We start from the raw sequence: 23,128 nt of genomic DNA, 5'->3' as shown, positions 1-23,128 counted from the left end.
TAGAGCAGACAGTAGGGCAAGTTTCATATATGAAGTAGAACCTAACATATCTAGGGCAAACATCACAACAAGGAACTGTGGCAGGACCTCGAACAGAAAGGAGAGGAACACATACGGGACAGCAGCAACAGTAGCACTGGACTTGGGGTCGGTGTCCTCGCCAGCCATGTCGTCGAGGAAGTTGTTGACGTAGTCGCGTTGAGCGGTCCCCAAAAACCTTATCACCCTTTATTTAGATATCGGTTCAACTCATTCTCGCAACCCGCGGCGCGGCGGATGGCGGAGGAGCGCGCGTGGATGTCTCTCTTGTTCTCATGCTCATACAAATGGGGAAAGAATATAACACCCTCGATGCGACTATATCTCCCACGTGTCGAGGCATGACTTAGAGGCATAATCGCATTGAAGGCATATGTCGCAAGTTAGGTAATCTTCACAACATCCCATGTAATATAGATAATAAAAGGGGAGATAATATAGTTGGCTTACACTCGCCACGTCAATCAAGTACATAAATAACATTACATCATCCAAACACTCATGGCCCGACCACGGCGCCAAAATAAAAGATAACCCAACATGCGACACGGTCCCGTTCACCCCCAACTGGGCACCACTACTGATCATCAGGAAAGGAAACATAGTAACGTTGAGAGTCTTCGTCGAACTCCCACTTGAGCTCAAACACGTCTCCTGGAGCGGAATCATCGGGCCCTGCATCTGGTGTAATAGTAATCTGTGAGCCACAGGGACTCAGCAATCTCGCACCCTCGTGATCAAGACTATTTAAGTTTATAGGTAAGGCAAGGTAAATATGAGTGGAGCTGCAGCAAGCGACTAGCAAATATGGTGGCTAACTTATTCGCAAAAGAGAGCGAGAAGAGGAGGCAAAGCGCGAGCGAGAAACTAGAGAGACAACCTGCGCAAACATTACTCCAACACTGTGTCCGCTTCCCGGACTCCGTCGAGAAGAGGCCATCACGGTAACACACTCAGTTGATTCATTTTAATTAAGTTAAGGTTCAAGTTATCTACAACCGGACATTAACAAATTCCCATCTGCCCATAACCGTGGGCACGGCTTTCGAAAGTTCAAAACCCTGCAGGGGAGTCCCAACTTAGCCCATGACAAGCTCTCACGGTCAACGAAGGAATAGACCTCCTCCCAAGATGTTCCGATCAGACTCGGTGTCTCGGTTCTTCAAGACACTTCGACAGGTTAAAACAAGACTAGCAACACCGCCCGAATGTGCCGACAAATCCCGATAGGAGCTGCACATATCTCTTTCTCAGGGCACACTCAGATTGTCTTAGGTACGGGTAGGCCAGCCCAAAGTTGCCCCTGGTGGCCACCAGCAGCTGACAGGTGGACCAACACTCAGAGGAGCACTGGCCCGGGGGGTTTAAAATAAGATGACCCTCGGGCTCCGGAAACCCAAGGGGAAAAGAGGCTAGGTGGCAAATGGTAAAATCAAGGTTGGGCATTGCTTGGAAAGCTTTAATCAAGGTGAACTATCAAGGGGTTCCCATTATAACCCAACCGCGTAAGGAACGCAAAATCCGGGAACATAACACCGATATGACGAAAACTAGGGCGGCAAGAGTGGAACAAAACACTAAGCGAGAGGCCGAGCCTTCCACCCTTTACCAAGTATATAGATGCATTAAGATAACAACATAATATAATGATATCCCAACAAGTAAATAAATGTTCCAACAAGGAACGGCCCCCAATCTTCACCTGCGACTAGCAACGTTATAAGAGGGGCTGAGCGAAGCGGTAACATAGCCAATCAACGGTTTGCTAGGACATGGTGGGTTAGAGGTATGACATGACAATTTGGGAGGCTTGAAAGCAAGTGGTAGGTATCATAGCATTGGCATAGCAAAAGAGCGAGCAAACTAGCATAGCAAAGATAGTAGTGATTTCGAGGGTATGATCATCTTGCCTGCACAGTTGTCAGAGTTGACTGGATCCTCGAAAGCAAACTCAACGGGCTCCTCGTTAGCGAACTCGTCTCCCGGCTGTACCCAAACAAGACAAACAAGCAACAAGGATACAATCAACCACGTGCAAGGATCAAGCAATATGATGCAAGGAAGATATGCTATGCGGGATGCGATGCGGGATGTATATGCAAGATTTGACAAGGGATGCATGAACCTGGCTTCAACTTGGAAATCCAAATGTGCCACTGGAAATATGAGATGAAATCGCTTGAAAATGATATAAAGAACGCCGGAATCGGAGTTACGGTTTGGAAATGGCAAGCGATTCAAAAATGACACCGGTCTGCGATTTACAGCAAGTAGCCATCTAAATGCAACGAGATGAACATGCTACTGCACCCAAACATGACAACAAAATACATGGCAGGGATGCATTCAAGATGCTTAACAAAAGTCTAGCACTGAGCTACGGCCAATTCATCCATTAACAGGTTCAAACAAGCATAGCTAAAAAAAGCATATGGCAAACAGATCTCAGACTTAGTGAAATTAACACTTGTCTGGAATTTCAGATCAGGTGGCACTCTTCGAAGCAACAAAACTATATGCTACAGGACCTGAACATGGCAAAGTAAAGCATGGCATGGAGCTACTCAAGGAGCTTAACAAAAGTCCCTTAGTGACCTTGAGCCAAAAGGGATCAGAAAATACAATTGCAAGCATGCGAACATAGCAAAAACATAATCAGTTTTTCAGACTTAGTGAAAACTGGAGCATGCTGAAATATTACTCAAGTAGGCATGTTTACGAGCTCGATGCACTCACTACGGTGCAATTCATGGAGAGCTAAGCATACATCTATCAAGAACACACAAAATGCAAGCTAGACATGGCAAGAACAATAGCATAGCATGCACGGATCAACTACAACATCATCGGCAAAATTGCAAACAAGTTGACAATCTGCCTAGATTTACAAAGTAGCAAAAGTAGAGCTCGATTGACTCAAGCTACAGTGCTCCATAATTGCAAACAAAGACATGGATGGATAGAGCACTACAAGATTAACAAAACATCCTTACTGATCATCCTCAAAGGAGGCACGGATCACTAGGAAACAACATGAACATATGGCCATATGAGATAAACAGATCAAGGACTTAGTGGAATTGCTAAGTCCCTGAAAACAGAATTAGCAAGTGCACCACTTTGCAAGCTTGTGCTAGTCACCATACACATCACAAAAATACATGGGTTGCACCTATGGAAATATGACAAAACCCTTAACAAAACATATGTAGAACTCAGGGGCATATCATGCACACATTAATCATGGCAAAAATGACAAAAACCTAAATGGAGTAGCAGATCTGACAATTATCTCAAGTAGCCCTCTTCTAACAGCATTTCGGGCATCAAGATGAACTCAAATGAAAATGATGCAATGGAATGAAATAATGCACTCTCTGAGATGAACATTTTGATATGCTACATGCATGAATCGGAGCTACGGATGCAAAGTTACGAGGCCATGAACATGAGAACTTGAATTGCAGACTTAGAAAAAAATCGGGGTCAACCCTAGGGTTACTGTTCACCCCGATCCAGATCTAGCGCACACGCACTGTAGCAGCTCGGGCGCCGGAGTGGTCGTTGTCGCTGGAGCTTGGGGTCGCCGGGGTGGACCGCGGGGCGGCACCGGAGCGGAGAGCCGGCGAGGAGGAGGATGGTGCAGGGCGGCGCAGGGACCGGGCCGGCGAGCACGGGCGGCGGCTAGCTCGCGCCGGCGATGGAGAAGCGCGGCGGCGGCGGCTGGCGGCGAAGCGCGCGGCGGAGCGGCGTACTCCGGCCACCAGAGCGGGGCGGCGCGGCGGAGGAGCAGGCGCCTCCTCAGGCGCTCGGGCGGCGAGGCGATGGGCCCGCGGGGGCCGGCTGCGGGCCTCCGGGGCCAGAGCGGTGGGCGGCGGTGCAGGGGCCACATGGCAGTCCCTGAGTGGTGGCAGCGATGTGTCCGGCGGCCGGCGGACGTGTCCGGCCGCGCGGAGAGGAGCGGGGCTAGGGTTAGGGGTGGAATGACCCGAAAAATTTCGGGGGAGATGCTATTTTATAGGTAGAGGGAGTTAGGAGAGTCCAAATGAGGTGCGGTTTTCGGCCACGCGATCGTGATCGAACGCTCTAGATGATGGAGCAGGTTTTGGTGGGTTTTGGGCCAAATTGGAGGGGTGTTGGGCTGCAACACACACGAGGCCTTTTCGGTCCCTCGGTTAACCGTTGGAGTATCAAACGAAGTCCAAATGATACGAAACTTGACAGGCGGTCTACCGGTAGTAAACCAAGGCCGCTTGGAAAGTCTCGGTCCAATCCGGAAATGTTTAATCCCCACACAGGAAAGAAAGGTAGAAATGGCCACTGGAGGAGAACGAAGCGCCGGAATGCAAAACGGACACGGGAAAAATGCTCGAATGCATGAGACGAACACGTATGCAAATGCAATGCACATGATGACATGATATGAGATGCATGACAACGACAACAACACACGGAGACAAAAACCCGAACCCGAGAAAAATAAAATAACTAAACGCCGGAAACGGCAAGATTTGAAGTACAAATCGGGAAAGTTACATCCGGGGTGTTACAAAGAACTCCCACTAAACTAGTAATGTGGGACTAAACTTTAATAGTATCCCTTGCCTTTGCACGAATGGGCTAAGTGAGCCTCTAGAATTTATTTAGGAAATTCTAAAATAGTTATTGAGCTGTCTCAAAATAAACTAAATTCCAGCAGTTGTAACCTTTCCAATTGAGGAATTTAGATCTTAACGTAAAGGGTGAAACTTTGTCGCAAAGATCTGGCTTTGTGGGTGCTTTTATGCTGCTCCAGAGTATTCTGATCTCGACCAATGTTAGGCTTAAAATTCTTTGGGTTCCACCATAGAGTTTGACTGGCTTGTTTTCTCATCTAAAATAATTCTCTACGTGCTACATTTAGGGAGTAGTACGTACGTGAGGAAAATGCACAGGTGAAACGAAAGATGGATGAAAGGGACAAGGAAACCTTACTCTTCTTTTAGACAGACGAAATTGGTTCCTAGTTGAACCCCCAAAACTTAACTCCTCAAAAACTTTTTAACACAAATTCTTTTATTTTGAGGCCATCAAGTTAAAGCTTTACTACTCAATTACTTCATTAAACAACTTCTTGGGCATATATTTGACCAGTTCCTCACTAGGAGTGCTAATACAAAGTAAACGACGAGGAAAATTACACGCTTCAACTTAAACACAACTTTCTTCACTGCTTCTGTAAGTCCAATCAAATAGTTTTTCCATCTTCTTATTGCTCTTCTCTGTTGACTTCCATAGCTTGCACACTTGTTTATTTTCTACCTCCTCAAGCTTGGACAACATCTAGTCTGCAACAACTAGTGCATCAACATCTGATAGACATCCAACAATCTGTATATCAATGTATTCTTCTTCCCAAAATCAAAAATTGCAACCTTTTCCATTTCACACTTGAACAAACTCATCTGGGTTGTTCTATCGTCTTTGAGACCCAGCAGACCACCAGCCGCCAGCAGTCATCACACTTGATGATTGGCAGAGACACGCCAATGATTTGTTGGGCGAGGGGCGAGCCTGGCCGACAGACAGACAAGGATGCATCGACGGTCGGACGATGAGTGAGAGGAGGAAGACATACGATGAGGCGACATAGGGCGCTTCGGGTAGCTGCGCGATTCAGTTTCTGCCAAAATGTGATGGCGCCGGGACATAGGTGCGTTGAATCCGGTGCTGATGGTGGCGCGTGTATATGTGGTGATTCCGGTGGCGACGGCGAGCAGAGGCCAAATCAAAGTGGGGCGGCGGAGCAGTCGATGCTATGGGGTGTCTGCGGTGGTGGGTGGTGGTCGGCGGTGGCAAGGATAGCCACGTCAAAGTTGATGCAATCGAGTAGGGGAGAAGACGGGCATGGACGAGGAGGAAAAATATCCAAAGAAACGCCATCGATCAAGTACCACTCGAGGAGTAAATTTTTGAAGGAGTTAAAGAGGATAAGAGATCAGCTAGGTCCAGTTTAACTCCTCAAAACAAAAATCTGTAAAGTTAAACTGTTTTTGAGGGATCGACCAAAGATGCCCTTATTAGCTTTTGCATTGAAAGTGAGAGAACCAGTTACATTTTAATTCTTTGGGTGTTTATCTTTTCACTATATACTATAAGCGCCTACCTCATGGTGACTTGCATAGTCGACCTCGATCGATCGCTACGCATGATGATAATAGTAGGCTAACTAGCAAAAACAAAACATAGGAGCACTTGTATTCAATTTAGTTATTTTAAAAAGTCAAAAAATCCAGAAACTTTTTATAGAATTAAACATGACCAAGTATTGCATTTGTATAAAGAGATTAAACATGGAATGACCTTTACCGCATTCGGGGTCAAAGATTTGCCAAAAACGCTAGGTACATGCTATATTGTGGTCATAATTTTTTTCCTGAACTCTATGGTAACATTTCTTGGCCAAACTTTTTATCCGAATATAACATCTCGTCATATTTGATTCCAAGATAGAGGTCGCGTCCCCCGCTCCCTAGGATTTCCCTGCCGCCGCCGGCGGCTCCCCCGCGCGGAGCCGCCGCTGCGGCGGCCGGAGCCCGCCGGAGCCGCCAGCCCCCTGCTCCCCCCGTTCCCCTTCCCCTCCCCCCACCCCTCCTCCTCGCCCCCGTACCCCCACGCCGCCTCCTCAAGCGAGGCGGCCGGGGGCCCTGCCTCCGCGCGCCTCCAGCTCCTCCCCGCGCGCATCCTCCTCCCGCCGCCGTCAGCCTGCGCCGCCGGCCCTCGGCCGCGTGATGCTGGCGGCGGTGGGCTTGCCCTTCCCCGCGCGCGGTCCTCCCCTGCTCGGGCGGTGATGGCCGGCGGCGGTGCGCTTCGGCCGGTGGCGGTCCGGCGTCCTGGTGTGGAGGCCGGCGGCGCTCGCGTTGGTGGTGCCGCCTCTTGGCGGCGGGGTGGTCCAGTGGTGCTGGCCAGCCGGGGGCACGTCCCTGGCCCAGATCTGGGCCCGTAGGGTTCCCTCTGGGTCCTTACGGGTCGGCTCCGGCGCGACCGCGACGCTCTCTGTATGGGGAGGCTGGGGAGCGGCTTGGACTGGGATAGCGACGCCGGCGGTGTTCCAGCTGCTGCGCGGAGGCGGGAGCTGTCCAGGCCTTTGAGGGCCCGGCCGGGCCTGTGGGGCCACGGGCCCGGTAGGCTCCTGCCATGGCGTCCGGTCGGCTACCGTCGTGGACGGTGGAGGTGGGGCCCTCCCGTATGCCGATGGTGCTGTTGCCCTAGTCCCGGCTCCTCTTCTCCGTTGTGCAGACCATTTTCGCGGTGCTGTGGTGAGACAGCGTGGGAAGCTTCGTGTTCGTGTTGGCGCAGGGTGGTGGTCGGTCTGGTGGCAAGCTCCGGAGTGCCTGAGGTAGAGGCTGGGATCGGGAGAATCTTTGTTGGCTTGGCTGACACCGACGCGGTGGCGCCTGAGGGTGCCGCCGGACCTTCTTGGAGGGCGTCGGGGCTACCCTTCCTCTCTCCTCGCCGTGTACCGGGGGAAACCCTTGGCAGCAGCGTCGTCATCGTCGCGTCCCTTCTTGAAGGTGTTGTTGAGTACCGGCACTTCGGAGTCTTGGAGCTTGGTGGGTGATCTCCGGTGGACGCAGCGGTCATGAGGCTTCGTCGTTTTTGTTGATCCGCCATTATCGGCATTTGTTTCTTTTCTTTTTCTCTTTTCTTTTTCTTTTGGGCGTGTTTGTGCTGCTTCCGCCCCAGCCCCATTCGTCGGTTGTATCGGTTGGTTGCTTTGTAATACAAAGTGGGGGAAAATCATTTTTCGTCATATTTGATTCCAAAAAAGTCCCTTGTGTGCTATAGTTTTGGCCTCGCACAGACACCTTTGAGATCGCCGGTCAGACAACGAGCAGAATCGAGCTACCCCGCGAAAAAAACGAGCAAAACGAGCTTTTTTTTTAGGGGAACGAGCAAAACGAACTGGAAAAAGCCAGCCAGGGCATTAGGCCGTGGAAGCGTGCTGCTGTGTTCTTACTGGGCCTGTTCATGCCCAAACGAGAGGCGACAGATTGCTTGCGGCTATTTTAAAAAAAAAGGTTGCTTGCGGCTGCTTGCTCCACATCGCTTGCGGAGAGTTGAGAGGCGGTTGAGGAAGCTATAAAACGAGATGCAGGGCATCATTGCAACTCATATCTTTCTTGGCCTTTTGGCTAAGATCAATATAGTATCTGTTTTTATCAATTTAATATCTGATATGTGGGCCATGTGCCCATAATGATATTAAATTTATTTTTTATGGGAAAGGACCATCACAATGGCTTGCTATTGGGGTTCTCAAGTGTCTTCTTGATGTTGCACTACAGCTGAGGTAGGTGCACCCCAATCAAAACAAGGTTAAAATGTTTTAAGTCCTTCGTTTAAGTTTAAATATTTGAATTTCTTTTGAAGGGCCTCTACAAGTTGCCACAGTTTGCAAGGGTAATGACACTTTGATTGCTGGTGTGTATGACCCTATTTATTTGGAACTCGTTGCAGCAGCTATGGGAAAATGCAAACACCACCTAAACAAAGCTAAGATTAATAAACATTGATGTTTAACCCTCGCCCTTTTTTCTAGTGGTTAATTGCCCCCTAAACAAGCAAGTCAAGGAATCCCAGCAGCATTTGTTTTTTCAATCGCTTCCATTATCCATGTGATGTGTCTGTTGAGTAGTGTCTGTTGCTGCCCAACTTCAGGAACTTGTTCAGATAAACTCGTTTACCTTTTTGTAAGTGCACAAGAACAAGACTAATGTGTCGGTAATGTAGAAGAATAAATATCTGTGCTTACTGTAACCCTACTTACTGTAACTACAGAATAAAGTACAGTAAGAATGAATATCTCTTTTAAGAGAAGAAAGACTGCCGCAATCACCCAGAGAAATGGCAATACATTAAACCACTTTCCGGTCTGCTACCGTAAGGCACCGCAAGGTAGCTATAAAAGGAGGGGCAGGGCAGCAGAAGAACTCATATCTTTCTTTGCCTTTTGGCTAAGATCAAGTGTAGTATTTATTCTTATCAGTTTAATATCTGATATGTGGGCCAAATGCCCAAACGATATTAAATTTATTTTTTATGGGGGAGGGTCCAGGACAATGGCTTACCATTGGGGCCCTTAGGTGTTGCACTACAGCCCAGGCAGGCGCACCCCAAGCAAAACAAGATTAAAATTTGAATTTACAAAGCGTTAGAAAGTAAGCTGCTACGTATTTAGTTGAATGCTAGGTTGGAATTTGCTAATATCAGGAATTGTAGTCGATTAGGAGCCTCCTTTGCCTGATAACTGATCGTAGTCTGCACACTTCATGAAAATCATATCTGATATGGAAGCCTTATGCCTTGTAGTTATAGGCCAGTGAATGCCCTCCTCATTGAGCTCAGAATTATTGTCCATTTATTAACTACTAGAAATCTCCCCATTTTACAAATGGAAGCAGGCGTATCTTGAAAGTTCTATCTGTGCATAAAAGGAAGCTATCATCTCCTTCTACTCGTGCATGTATCTGTTATTGAATTTCTCATGTACATTATCTTCCCTGACAAAGCTTTTCCAGAGCTGGAGAATAGAAGTACCGTGTGAAGCAAGAACCATCAGTTATCAGTAGGCACTGCAGCGATTTGTGGCCCATTCAAGCTTCTGAACCATAATGTGCAACCCATCACTGAAAAGGAATTCTTGGAAAAATGGACTCTGCTATATTTTGGTTTACACATTGCCCTGACATTAAGTCTAGATGAACTTCAGAAGATGGCTGCAGCAACTGACAAAATCAGTAGTACGTTAAGTCGTTTTCAAATTTCAACTCTTTGGAGTCATATATGCAGTTGCTGCTGTACATGCAGTTGTTGCCGATCTTGAGGGAAAAGCCATATGGCCGGCAAGTCGTCCCTGTTAGACTGTATATTGTACCATAATTGTATTTGTATCTGTATTGTACCTCTTGGTACCTTATATAAAGTAATAGGCCACGCACCAGATGCGTTGAGCCAGTTTCCACCAAACCACAAGTCTAACATGGTATCAGACTAGGTTTTCTAAAACCCTAGCCGCCGCCCTCTGTCCTTGGCCGCCGCCGCCGCCTCCTTGGATTGCCGCGCCGCCGCCAAGATCGCCATTGCCATGAGTTCCTCTGGCGCTTCCTCGGCCTCTTCCGCTACCCTGACCGCCTCCGCACCACCACCCGCAGTGGCGCCCTTCATCCCGCCCCAGCTCGCGGCGATCCTCGCCGCCAGCACCACGAGCCAGATGGCCGCGTCCACCACCTCGCGCCCTCTGTACCTCGGCTCGTCGCAGTTTGCTCCAGGGTTCATCCCTCCGCTGCCGTCCCATGCATCGGCGCCGCTGGTGCCGTTCAGCACGATGCCGCCCCCGGCCCCATCGGCGCCCGAGGCCGTGCCGCCACCCATCATCTCCACCGCGGCAGACGTCGTCGCCCCTGCTGGATCTCCGGTCGCCGACGGCCCGGGCACTGGCCCCTATCAGCTCACGCACCTCATCACGGTGCGCCTCACGCAGGACAATTACCTGTATTGGCGGGCGCAGATCCTACCGCTTCTTCACAGCCGTCATCTCGAAGGCTACGTCGACGGGAGCCACCCGTGTCCGCCCCGCCTCATCCCTGCGGTCACGGCCACCGGCGCCTGGGTCTCGGCCGAAAACCCGCGCACCGCGCCTGGGTCGCACAGGACCAGGCCATCCTGTCCGCGCTCCAGTCCTCCCTCACGGAAGGAGTTGTTGGGCTGGTGGTGTTCGCCGCCACGTCCCTCGATGTCTGGGCGACGATGGCTGATAGCTTCTCGGCCAACTCCTCGGCTCGCGCGTCGGCTCTTCGTCAACAACTTCTTGAGTGCAAGAAGCTTGACTCCTCTGCGCACGTCTACTACAACAAGACCAAGACGATCGCCGACACCCTGTCCGCTATCAGGGAGCCGCTTCGTGATACGGAGTTCACTGACTTCGTTCTTCGGGGTCTCGACCAGGACTACGACAATCTCGTTGAGGCGATGCGGGGTCGTGAGACGCCCCTGTCTCCCCGGGACTTGTATGCGCGCCTTCTCTCCACCGAGCAACGCATTGATGCCCGTCATACCGCGATGCAGCTGAACGATCCTCAGGCCCATGCCGCCTACCGCGGTGCTGGTGGTCATCGTCCACCTCGTCCTCCTACTGGCCAACCCATGGGAGGTGGTGGCCGCCAGCCCCCTACATCACCGCCATCCCGTGGCCCTCCTGTGGCCACCGATCGCCACGGCCGCCCCAACATCGACTGCCAGCTGTGTGGCATCCACGGGCACTATGCCTCTCGCTGCCATCGTCGCTTCAAGAGGATTTTCTTGGCATCGGCAATGACGGGCGCGGCAACGAGAAGCAAGCTGCCATCGTCGAACAGAGTTCCTCTGGCCATCCTGGCGGCACCCACCCCGGTGCAGGCGGGTACACACCGTCGTATCAGATCGATCCTGCCTGGTATCTCGACACGGGTGCCACGGAGCACTTGACCAATGAGGCTGCTCGACTCCAGGCGCTGGAGCCCTACCGCGGCCGTGACAAGGTCCGCATCGCTGATGGTTTAGGTATGCCCATTACTCATGTTGGTCAGGCCTCCCTACTGTCTAGTTCCTCTCGTCACCTTCGCCTTCGTAATGTCCTTCACGTCCCACTTGTCACTCGTCCATTACTATCTGTTCGTAAGTTTACTTATGATAATGATGTGTTCTGTGAATTTCACCCGTTTCATCTCTTGGTCAAGGATCGAGCCACACGGGAGGTTCTGCTTAGAGGTCGCATCCATCAGGGCCTGTATGCGTTGGAGGCGCCATCCCTTCCGGAGGTCTTCAGCGTTGTTCGCACGTCGGTATCCCAGTGGCATGCCCGGCTTGGTCATCCAGTGTCTCCCATAGTTAGCCATGTTTTGCATCGACATGAGCTCCCTACGTCATCTAGTAATAAAGCTTTAGCAATTTGTGATGCATGTCAACAAGGAAAGAGTCATGAGTTACCGTTTGTGTCTTCATCTCGAGTTGTTACTACTCCATTAGAGCTTGTGTTTTCAGATGTATGGGGCCCTACCCAAACCTCTGTCAGTGGTCATAAATATTATGTCAGCTTCATTGATGCCTACAGTCGCTTTACCTGGCTTTATCTCTTAAAAAGCAAAGCTGATGTGTTTCGTGTGTTTTTACAATTTCAATTGCATGTTGAGAGACTCCTTCAGCATAAGATCATTCATGTTCAGTCAGATTGGGGGGGGGGGGCGAATACTGCAACCTCAATTCTTTCTTTAATAAGCTTGGGATATCTCATCGTGTTTCATGCCCACATAGGTGCCGTTGAGCGCAAGCACCGCCACGTAGTTGAAGCTGGCCTTACACTTCTTGCTCATGCCTCCGTGCCCTTTCGGTTTTGGAGTGATGCTTTTACCACTGTTTGCTTCTTGATCAATCAAACTCCTACTCGAGTATTAAAAATGAAGACACCGCTTGAACTACTGTTTAATGAACTCCCTGACTATACTTTCCTCAAGGTTTTTGGATGTGCTTGTTGGCCGCACCTTCGGCCCTATAACAGTCGCAAGCTTGAGTTTCACTCTAAAAAGTGTGTCTTCCTTGGGTATAGTGCTCTCCACAAAGGCTACAAATGTCTCCATGTTCCAACAAATAGAGTCTATATTTCTCGTGATGTCGTATTCGACGAAAGTCTGTTTCCTTTTTCGAATCTGCCATCTTCCCCATCGTTGTCATCATCCACTACTAGCTCCTTTGTTTCGCCTGATCAACTTGAGGATGTTGCATATTCGCCTGTATTATTGCCTAACCACGGTGCAGGTACCGGACGTGGCACTCGCCTCGAGCTCCTTGACGATCCGGAGTCGCCCGCACCTGCTTCTGGTAACGGCGACGTCGATCGCTGCATGGGACATGCAGCGGGCGAGCGCCCCGAGGCCGCCTCCTCGGCTTTGCCTGGCCCAGGTGCTCTGTTGCCCGTGTGGTCGCCTGACAGTGGGCCTCCACTGCCTCCCGCCTCTCTTGCGCGGTCTTCACCATCCACAACGCCCTCGCCTGCCTCACCTGGGCCGGCCTCGCCTGAGCCCGCCTCGCCCGGGCCCGCCTCGCCCGCGTCAGCTTCCTCCCCTGGGCCGGCCTTGCTTGTGCCTGTCTCGCCTGCGGCCTCGCTGCTTGGGAGCCCGTCTCCTGCATCGTCGCCTGCCTCTCCTGACGAGGTACCGGCTGACCCGCCTCCAGCTCCTGTGGTCCTTCGACCGCATACACGTAGCCGGAGCGGTATTCATCGGCCCAAGAAATACACTGATGGCACTGTTGCATGGATTGCTGCCTGCTTGGCTCAAGCGCAGTCCGATCCTACTGCGGAACCTCGACACTATCAAGCAGCGATGAGTATTCCTCACTGGCGTGCTGCTATGGACCTTGAGATTCAGGCTCTTCGTCAGAATGGCACCTGGCAGCTGGTCTCTCCCCATTCAGGTATCAACGTCATTGACTCCAAATGGGTCTTCAAGGTCAAACGACATGCAGATGGTTCTATTGAGCGGTACAAAGCTCGGCTGGTTGCTAAGGGCTTCAAGCAACGGTATGGTCTTGACTACGAGGATACCTTCAGTCCTGTTGTTAAGCCAACCACTATTCGACTGATCCTGTCACTTGCTGTTACACGAGGTTGGTCCCTTCGTCAATTGGATGTTCAGAATGCCTTCCTTCATGAGGTTCTTCAGGAGGAGTCTACATGCGTCAGCCCCCTGGGTATGTTGACCCTGATCGTCCCCAGCATCTCTGTCATCTGGTAAAGGCGCTCTATGGTCTCAAACAGGCTCCTCGTGCTTGGCATGCACGGCTGGGCTCTGCGCTTCGTGCTCATGGGTTTGTGCCCTCCACTGCTAATACTTCACTGTTTATTCTTCAGCGACCGGAAGTTACCATGTACATTCTGGTCTATGTTGATATCATCCTTGTCAGCTCCTCTGTTGCGGCGACTGATCGTTTGGTTCTGGCTCTCAGTTCGGATTTTGCTGTCAAGGATCTGGGCAAACTTCATTACTTTCTTGGTCTGGAGGTCACGTATCCACATGATGGTCTTGCTCTTTCTCAGCAGAAGTACTCTCAGGATCTCCTGCGGCGTGCTGGCATGTTGGAGCGCAAAGCTGCTACTACTCCCATGTCCTCCACTGTGATTATTTCTGCTACTGATAGGACTCTCCTCTCTGCTGATGATGCTACCGAGTACAGAAGTCTTGTTGGGGCTCTTCAGTACCTCACCATCACACGGCCTGATATTTCCTATGCAGTTAACCGTGTTTGTCAGTATCTTCATGCCCCTCGAGAGCCTCACTTGACTCCCGTCAAACGTATTCTGCGTTACGTTCGCTCCACTGCCTCTTATGGACTTCATCTCCGGCCGGCGCCTTCTAGTGTGCTCTCGGCCTTCAGTGATGCGGACTGGGCTGGTAACCCAGATGACAGGAGATCCACGGGGGGATATGCAGTATTCTTTGGTCCTAATCTGATCGCCTGGAGTGCTCGGAAACAGGCCACAGTTTCTCGGAGTAACACTGAAGCTGAGTACAAGGCGGTTGCTGATGCCATTGCTGAGCTTATTTGGGTCCAGTCTCTTCTTCGAGAATTGAAAATCTCTCACAGTCAGCCTCCTGTCCTTTGGTGTGACAACATCAGTGCCACATATCTTCCATCGAATCCGGTATTTCATGCCCGAACGAAACACATCGAAGTTGATTATCATTTTGTGAGAGAACGTGTTGCACAGAAGTTCCTGCAGATCAAGTTCATCTCCTCCAAGGATCAACTTGCTGATATCTTCACCAAACGGTTGTCTCTTTCTTTGTTCATAGGCTGTAGATGCAATCTTAACTTACTGAATACCTCAGGCCACAGTTAAGATTAAGGGAGGGTGTTAGACTGTATATTGTACCACAACTGCATTTGTACCTGTATTGTATCTCTTGATACCCTATATAAAATGATAGGCCACGCACCAGATGCGTTGAGCCAGTTTCCACCAAACCACAAGTCTAACAGTCCCCGTTCGGCGACGCCATCACCGGCAGGAGCGACTCCGCCCTCCCTCTGGCCGGGAGGTCGGACCAACTGAAGTTGCCTCCTTTCACCATGTAGACGCTCACAGAATAGCGCAACCGCCTGACGTGCCACTCCTCGCCTGTGCCGTCTTGCAGGAAGAAGATGCGGTCCGCCCACTCCTTCCTGCGCTCGTCCGGCACGCGCACGGCCCTGGAGCACCACCGCCCGACGAACAGAGCTTGGTCGCCGCCGAGGGCGCCCCTCTCCTCCTTCCACCTCGACCTGCCGAAGTCAGCCCTGAACACGGTGATGTCCTTGTCCATTGCGCCTTCCGGCGTGACCGGCGTGACCGGCGCAGCCCGCTGCATGCGTACGCGGGAGATCTCTCTGCGGACCATCAGCAGCGCGCCGTCGCCGGACTAGACGAGGTAGTGCAGCGTGGCGCGGCGAAACTGGCTCGACGGCGGGGGACGGCCCTTTATGACGCGGTCAAGCCGAGAGATGGTCGGAAGCTCGTCGTCGCTGCCGTTGTCAGCGACGGTGTCCGCGAGCAGGTCTTCGTTCTGGTCGACGGCGTACAGCTTGCGCCTGTAGAAGGCCATGTCTTTGAGCCGCCTCCATTGGTCTCGGCCGCTCAGCGACCACGCAGGAGCGCCCAGCCGGCACAGCGCGAGCTTGCCGTGCCGCCCTTGGCCAACGACCGCGGCGACCAGGCGGGCCGAGCAGACCACGAGCTTGAGTAAGGACACCGCTGTCTGTGGCTCGGCGTCTCTCTCACGCGGGGTCAACGAATACCTGCACTCCAGCAACTCCCGCTCGGCCACGGCCACGATGGGCTCGTGACGGACACACACGCTGGACAGGCTGGGGAGTAGCGCCACGGGTGCCGTGGCGTCGGAGAACGGGTCCAGCAGCGATTATGCGCCGTCGTCACGCTCGAAGACAAGCCACTTGCCGCAGGAGCTGTGGTGAGTCTGGTGACCGGCGGCGACGGGCAGGCGGAAGGGCCGAGCTTCGACGGCGAAGACTATCCGTGTGGCCACGCTATGCCTGGCTGGGTACATGCATGCATGTGTCCATGCAATGTTCGACGTGTCATGCATGTATGATGGATGGGTCACACTAACATCATCATTCTTTTCTTTCTTTTTTTGAGGGGACTAACATCAACATTCCAGTTGAACTTTCTAGTTTGATGGATTTTTTTTTTGCATAAAGCACACACATATTTGTACAAGTCTTTAGTGATTGTATGGACATAAAAAATAAAATAACAAAGTTTTCTAAGAAAAATGTATTTGTACCATTGGTATTGCCCTTTATAGAAAGACAAAAAACTTGCAAACAACTTTACACTCAATTTGCACTTTTTGTAATACACAAAGAATAAACATATAATAGTGCAATTTTCACAACCTAGTATAATTTACAAACGTTTTGTATAGTATGTGCTTGTGTACTACGCACGGATTTTTTTTAAATGAAGTCTTCTAAGAAATACTCCCTCCGTCCCATAATGAAGTCTTACATTATGGGACGGAGGGAGTAATTAATTACTGGCATTGGTATTATCCTTTAAGAAGAAGAAGATGAAAATAATAATAATAAAATTGGCACACATTTTGCGCATAAATTACACTTTTTATAATATGCATGAATAACAGTATAATAGTGGAACAATATTGGTATTACCCTTAAATAAAGAAATTGAAAAAATTAAAATGGAAGTAAAATAATGAAGTTTTCTAGGGAAGAATGAAACCCTTTAAGAAGAAAAAATAATAATGAAATTTTCTAGGGAAGAATGAAACCCTTTAAAAAGAAACAAAATAAAAATAAAATAACGAAGTTCTATAGGGAAGAATGACACATTTTAAGAAGAAAGAAAATAAAAAAACAAAGTTTTCTATGGAAGTATGAAATCCTTTAAGAAGAAAGGAAATTAAAAATCAAAATAAAAAATGAAGTTTTTTACGGAAGAATGAAAACCTTAAAAAAAGAAAACAAAAAAACTTGCATAAGTTTGCCCTAAAATTGCACATTTTGTAATATGCAAATAATAAGTTTATGCAGTGCAATTTTTGCTCTCTACTATAATTTACACACATGGTGTTGTTGGGTTAACGCAGTAATTTCAAAAAAATTCCTACACACACGCAAGATCATGGTGATGCATAGCAACGAGAGGAAAGAGTATTATCTACGTACCCTCGTAGACCGTAAGCGGAAGCGTTATGACAACACGGTTGATGTAGTCGTACGTCTTCACGATCAACCGATCCTAGTACCGAAAGTACAACACCTCCGCGATCTGCACACGTTCGGCTCGGTGACGTCCCACGAACTCACGATCCAACAGAGTGTCGAGGGAGAGCTTCGTCAGCACGACGGCGTGATGACGGTGATGATGATGCTACCGGAACAGGGCTTCGCCTAAGCACCGCTACGATATGACCGAGGTGGATTATGGTGGAGGGAGGCACCGCACACGGCTAAGAGATCAATGATCAACTTGTGTGTCTATGGGGTGCCCCCTGGCCACGTATATAAAAGATGGAGGGAGGAGGAGGCCGGCCCTCATAGGGCGCGCCCAAAGTGTAGATTCATACTAGGACTCCCTAGTCCTAGTAGGATTCCACCTCCCACATGGAATAGGAAAAAGGGAAGGGAGAAGGAGAAGGAAGGAAAGGGCGCCCCCCTTTCCCTAGTCCAATTCGGACCAATCCATGGGGAAGGGGTGCGGCCATCCTTGAGGCCTTTCTCTCGTTTCCCGTATGGCCCATTAAGGCCCGATACGAATTCACGCAACTCTCCAGTACTCCGAAAAATACCCGAATCACTCGGAACCTTTCCGATGTCCGAATATAGCCTTCCAATATGTCGATCGTTACGCCTCGACCATTTTGGGACTCCTCGTCATGTCCCCGATCTCATCCGGGACTCCGAACAAACTTCGGTCATCAAATTACATAACTCATAATACAAATCGTCACGGAACGTTAAGCGTGCGGACCCTACGGGTTTGAGAACTATGTAGACATGACCGAGACTCATCTCTGGTCGATAACCAATATCGGAATCTGGATGCTCATATTGGTTCCTACATATTCTACGAAGATCTTTATCGGTCAAACCACATAACAATATACGTTGTTCCCTTTGTCATCGATATGTTACTTGCCCGAGATACGATCGTCGGTATCTCAATGCCTAGTTCAATCTCGTTACGGGCAAGTCTCTTTACTCGTTCCGTAATGCATCATCCCGCAACTAACTCATTAGTTACATTGCTTGCAAGGCTTATAATGATGTGCATTACCGAGAGGGCCCAGAGATACCTCTCCGACAATCGGAGTGACAAATCCTAATCTCGATCTATGCCAACTCAACAAGTACCATCGGAGACACCTGTAGAGTATCTTTATAATCCCCTAGTTACGTTGTGACATTTGGTAGCACACAAAGTGTTCCTCCGGTATTCGGGAGTTGCATAATCTCATAGTCAGAGGAACACATATAAGTCATGAAGAAAGCAATAGCAATATACTAAATGATCAAGTGCTAAGCTAACGGAATGGGTCAAGTCAATCACATCATTCTCTAATAATGTGATCCCGTTAATCAAATGACAACTCATGTCTATGGCTAGGAAACTTAACCATCTTTGATTCAACGAGCTAGTAAAGTAGAGACATACTAGTGACACTCTGTTTGTCTATGTATGCACACATGTACTAAGTTTTTGATTAATACAATTCTAGCATGAATAATAAACATTTATCATGATATAAGGATATAAATAACAACTTTATTATTGCCTCTAGGGCATATTTCCTTCAGGTGTATCGTACTTGCAAGTATACTTACTTACAAACACACACAAAAAAGACATTTTCTAAGAAGAAATGAAGTATAGTGGCATTGGTACCACTCCATAAGAAGAAAGAAAGTGAAAAAAAGAAAGAAAGAATGATAAAATTTGCACATACTCCATTGGTTATTTAGTTGCCGCTAACTACCTAATTTGTCAAGGGTATTTTCGTCCAAAATTCTCCTCGATTATGTGCCTTGGTCACCGCGCCCAAAAAATACTCCTTATATAAAGGAAGAGAGGGAGTAATTTACACGGGGAAATATCTAGTGATATGGTCCTTCTGATAATACGCTGCTCATGGATTGGGTGGCATTTGGATCTACATCTAAGGGACATGATCAACTCACTCGCTTATTTACCTATAGCCCATGTTCTATCCTTGCAAAATCACAACAAGTCTCCATATCTCTCCTATAGATCCCCATTGTCATCACATTCTCGCCTCATGGACACCGCATCCTGGTAGTTCATGGGACACGTGTGGTGCTCTAATTTGTTTCAAATCAACTAGCATGGATCAATCAAACTTAAACCACATCATTAGGACGACATTGCCAGTACCTTATTGAATTTTTTCTGACATATTTATTCGCTGGAATGCAAAAAAAGAGATGTTGTTGAGACATGCTAATCTTTCCAAAATGAGCTGCTCATCAAGTACAAGCCGAAGAAAATGTAGCCTTCTGTTTGCATTGCTCGCTTCTATTGAAAGCCGGGCTTGTAGTAAGGCACTGGGAACAATAGTCATGAGCGCTATTTGACCACAGGACAAGTACTGGGAACATAAATTTCCAAGACATGGCATATTCATTCATTCACAACATCCAAAAATCACAGGAAACAAAAACACTTCAACAACTTAAGTTTTTTGTATTGGAATTAGCATGACCTTACCATATATAAATTCACAAGAATTCTATATAGTTCATAGATTTACATAGCTATACGAAATAACTTTACTCCAATTCCCTTGGGAAATTTGTATTAAAATTATTAAATCACACCTACATGATAAAATCAAGAATTAGAGCAACAACAAAAAATCTTTTGGGAAAATCATACGATATTTAATATGTCGAATGTTTAAACACCTTCGTGATGCCAAATAACTGCCATGCATGTGGCACCATCTAATTCTCCTGGTTGATTTTAATGTTTCTTGACCTTATAAGACCATGTCAAAAAATCAGTTATTGACCTATGTGTTGGAAATATGCCCTAGAGGCAATAATAAATTATTTATTATTATATTATATTTCATTGTTCATGATAATCGTTTATTATCCATGCTAGAATTGTATTGATAGAAAACTCAGATACATGTGTGGATACATAGACAACACCATGTCCCTAGTAAGCCTCTAGTTGACTAGCTCGTTGATCAATAGATGGTTACGGTTTCCTGACCATGGACATTGGATGTCGTTGATAACGGGATCACATCATTAGGAGAATGATGTGATGGACAAGACCCAATCCTAAGCCTAGCACAAGATCGTGTAGTTCGTATGCTAAAGCTTTTCTAATGTCAAGTATCATTTCCTTAGACCATGAGATTGTGCAACTCCCGGATACCGTAGGAGTGCCTTGGGTGTGCCAAACGTCACAACGTAACTGGGTGGCTATAAAGGTGCACTACGGGTATCTCCGAAAGTGTCTGTTGGGTTGGCACGAATCGAGACTGGGATTTGTCACTCTGTGTAACGGAGAGGTATCTCTGGGCCCACTCGGTAGGACATCATCATAATGTGCACAATGTGACCAAGGAGTTGATCATGGGATGATGTGTTACGGAACAAGTAAAGAGACTTGCCGGTAACGAGATTGAACAAGGTATCGGGATACCGACGATCGAATCTCGGGCAAGTATCGTACCGATAGACAAAGGGAATTGTATACGGGATTGATTGAATCCTTGACATCGTGGTTCATCCGATGAGATCATCGTGGAGCATGTGGGAGCCAACATGGGTATCCAGATCCCTCTGTTGGTTATTGACCGGAGAGTTGTCTCGGCCATGTCTGCAAGACTCCCGAGCTCGTAGGGTCTACACACTTAAGGTTCGATGATGCTAGGGTTATAGGGAATAGATGTACGTGGTTACCGAATGTTGTTTGGAGTCCCGGATGAGATCCCGGACGTCACGAGGAGTTCCGAAATGGTCCGGAGGTAAAGATTTATATATGAGAAGTCATCATACGGTCACCGGAATAATTCAGGGGGTTACCGGTATTGTACCAGGACCACCGAAGGGGTTCCGGGGGTCCACCAGGAGGGTCCACCTGCCCCGGAGGGCCCTATGGGCTGTGTGTGGAGAGGGACCAGCCCCTTAGTGGGTTGGGCGCCTCCCCCCTAGGGCCCATGCGCCTAGGTTTTGGGGGAACCCTAAAGGGCGGCGCCCCCCTTGTCTTGGAGGGCAAGGCAACCCCCCTGGCCGCCGCCCCTCCTCAGATTGGATCTGAGGGCGCCGGACCCCTCTCCCTTGCCCCTATATATATGTGGGGGTTAGGAGGGCAGCTGCACCCAAGTTATGGCGCAGCCCTCCCCCTCTCCCAAGTCCTCCTCCTCTCCCGCGGTGCTTGGCGAAGCCCTGCAGGATTGCCACGCTCCTCCTTCACCGCCACGCTGTCGTGCTGCTGCTAGATGGAGTCTTCCCCAACCTCTCCTTCTCCCCTTGCTGGATCAAGGCATGGGAGACATCACCGGTCTGCACGTGTGTTGAACGCGGAGGCGCCGTTGTTCGGCGCTTAGATCGGAATCAAACGCGATCTGAATCGTTGCGAGTACGACTCCTTCATCCGCGTTCTTGCAACGCTTCCGCTTAGCAATCTACAAGGGTATGTAGATGCACTCCCATTCCCCTCATTGCTAGATTACTCCATAGATTGATCTTGGTGATGCGTAGAAAATTTTAAATTTCTGCTACGATCCCCAACAGTGGCATCATGAGCCAGGTCTATGCGTAGTTTCTATGCATGAGTAGAACACAAGTTGTTGTGGGCGTCGATTTTGTCAATTTACTTGCCGTTACTAGTCTTATCTTGATTCGGCGGCATCGTGGGATGAAGCGGCCCGGACCGACCTTACACGTACTCTTACGTGAGACAGGTTCCACCGAATGACATGCACTAGTTGCATAAGGTGGCTAGTGGGTGTCTGTTTCTCCCACTTTAGTCGGATCGGATTCGATGAAAAGGGTCCTTATGAAGGGTAAATAGAAATTGGCATATCACATTGTGGTTTTGGTGTAGGTAAGAAACGTTCTTGCTAGAAACCTATAGCAGCCACGTAAAAATTTGCAACAACAATTAGAGGACGTCTAACTTGTTTTTGCAACATATGCCTTGTGATGTGATATGGCCAAAAGGATGTGATGAATGATATATGTGATGTATGAGATTGATCATGTTCTTGTAATAGGAATCACGACTTGCATGTCGATGAGTATGACAACCGGCAGGAGCCATAGGAGTTGTCTTAATTTATTTATGACATGCGTGCCAACTTAAACGTCATGTAATTACTTTACTTTATTGCTAAACCGTTAGCCATAGTAGTAGAAGTAATAGTTGACGAGACGACTTCATGAAGACACGATGATGGAGATCATGGTGTCATGCCGGTGATGATGATGATCATGGCGCCCGAAGATGGAGATCAAAAGGAGCAAAATGATATTGGCCATATCATGTCACTATTTGATTACATGTGATGTTTATCATGTTTTACATCTTATTTGCTTAGAACGATGGTAGCTTAAATAAGATGATCCCTCACAATAATTTCAAGAAAGTGTTCCCCCTAACTGTGCACCGTTGCGAAGGTTCGTTGTTTCAAAGCATCATGTGATGATCGGGTGTGATAGATTCTAACGTTCGAATACAATGGGTGTAAGCCAGATTTACACACGCAATACACTTAGGTTGACTTGACGAGCCTAGCATGTACAGACATGGCCTTGGAACACGGAAGACCGAAAGGTCAAACATGAGTCGTATAGAAGATACGATCAACATGAAGATGTTCATCGATGATGACTAGTCCGTCTCACGTGATGATCGGACACGGCCTAGTTGACTCGGATCATGTATCACTTAGATGACTAGAGGGATGTCTATCTGAGTGGGAGTTCATTAAATAATTTGATTAGATGAACTTAA

General features: G+C 48.7%; 1 non-coding gene and 2 pseudogenes across 1 annotated transcript; 2 read left to right on the top strand and 1 right to left on the bottom strand.

Moving 5' to 3' along the window:
* Window positions 1-8,192: 8,192 nt before the first annotated feature.
* On the top strand, window positions 8,193-8,386 carry LOC125517848. The gene has a single exon (XR_007287847.1). It is a non-coding gene; the product is annotated as a U2 spliceosomal RNA (small nuclear RNA).
* Window positions 8,387-9,014: 628 nt separating this feature from the next.
* Window positions 9,015-9,198, top strand: LOC125517850 (annotated as a pseudogene).
* A 5,888-nt stretch (window positions 9,199-15,086) lies between these two features.
* On the bottom strand, window positions 15,087-16,157 carry LOC125516631 (annotated as a pseudogene).
* Window positions 16,158-23,128: the final 6,971 nt, after the last annotated feature.

Source organism: Triticum urartu, chromosome 6 (genome assembly GCF_003073215.2).
Source record: "Triticum urartu cultivar G1812 chromosome 6, Tu2.1, whole genome shotgun sequence".
Classification (NCBI taxonomy): Eukaryota; Viridiplantae; Streptophyta; class Magnoliopsida; order Poales; family Poaceae; genus Triticum; species Triticum urartu.
This window is presented reverse-complemented; position numbering and strand designations above follow the sequence as displayed.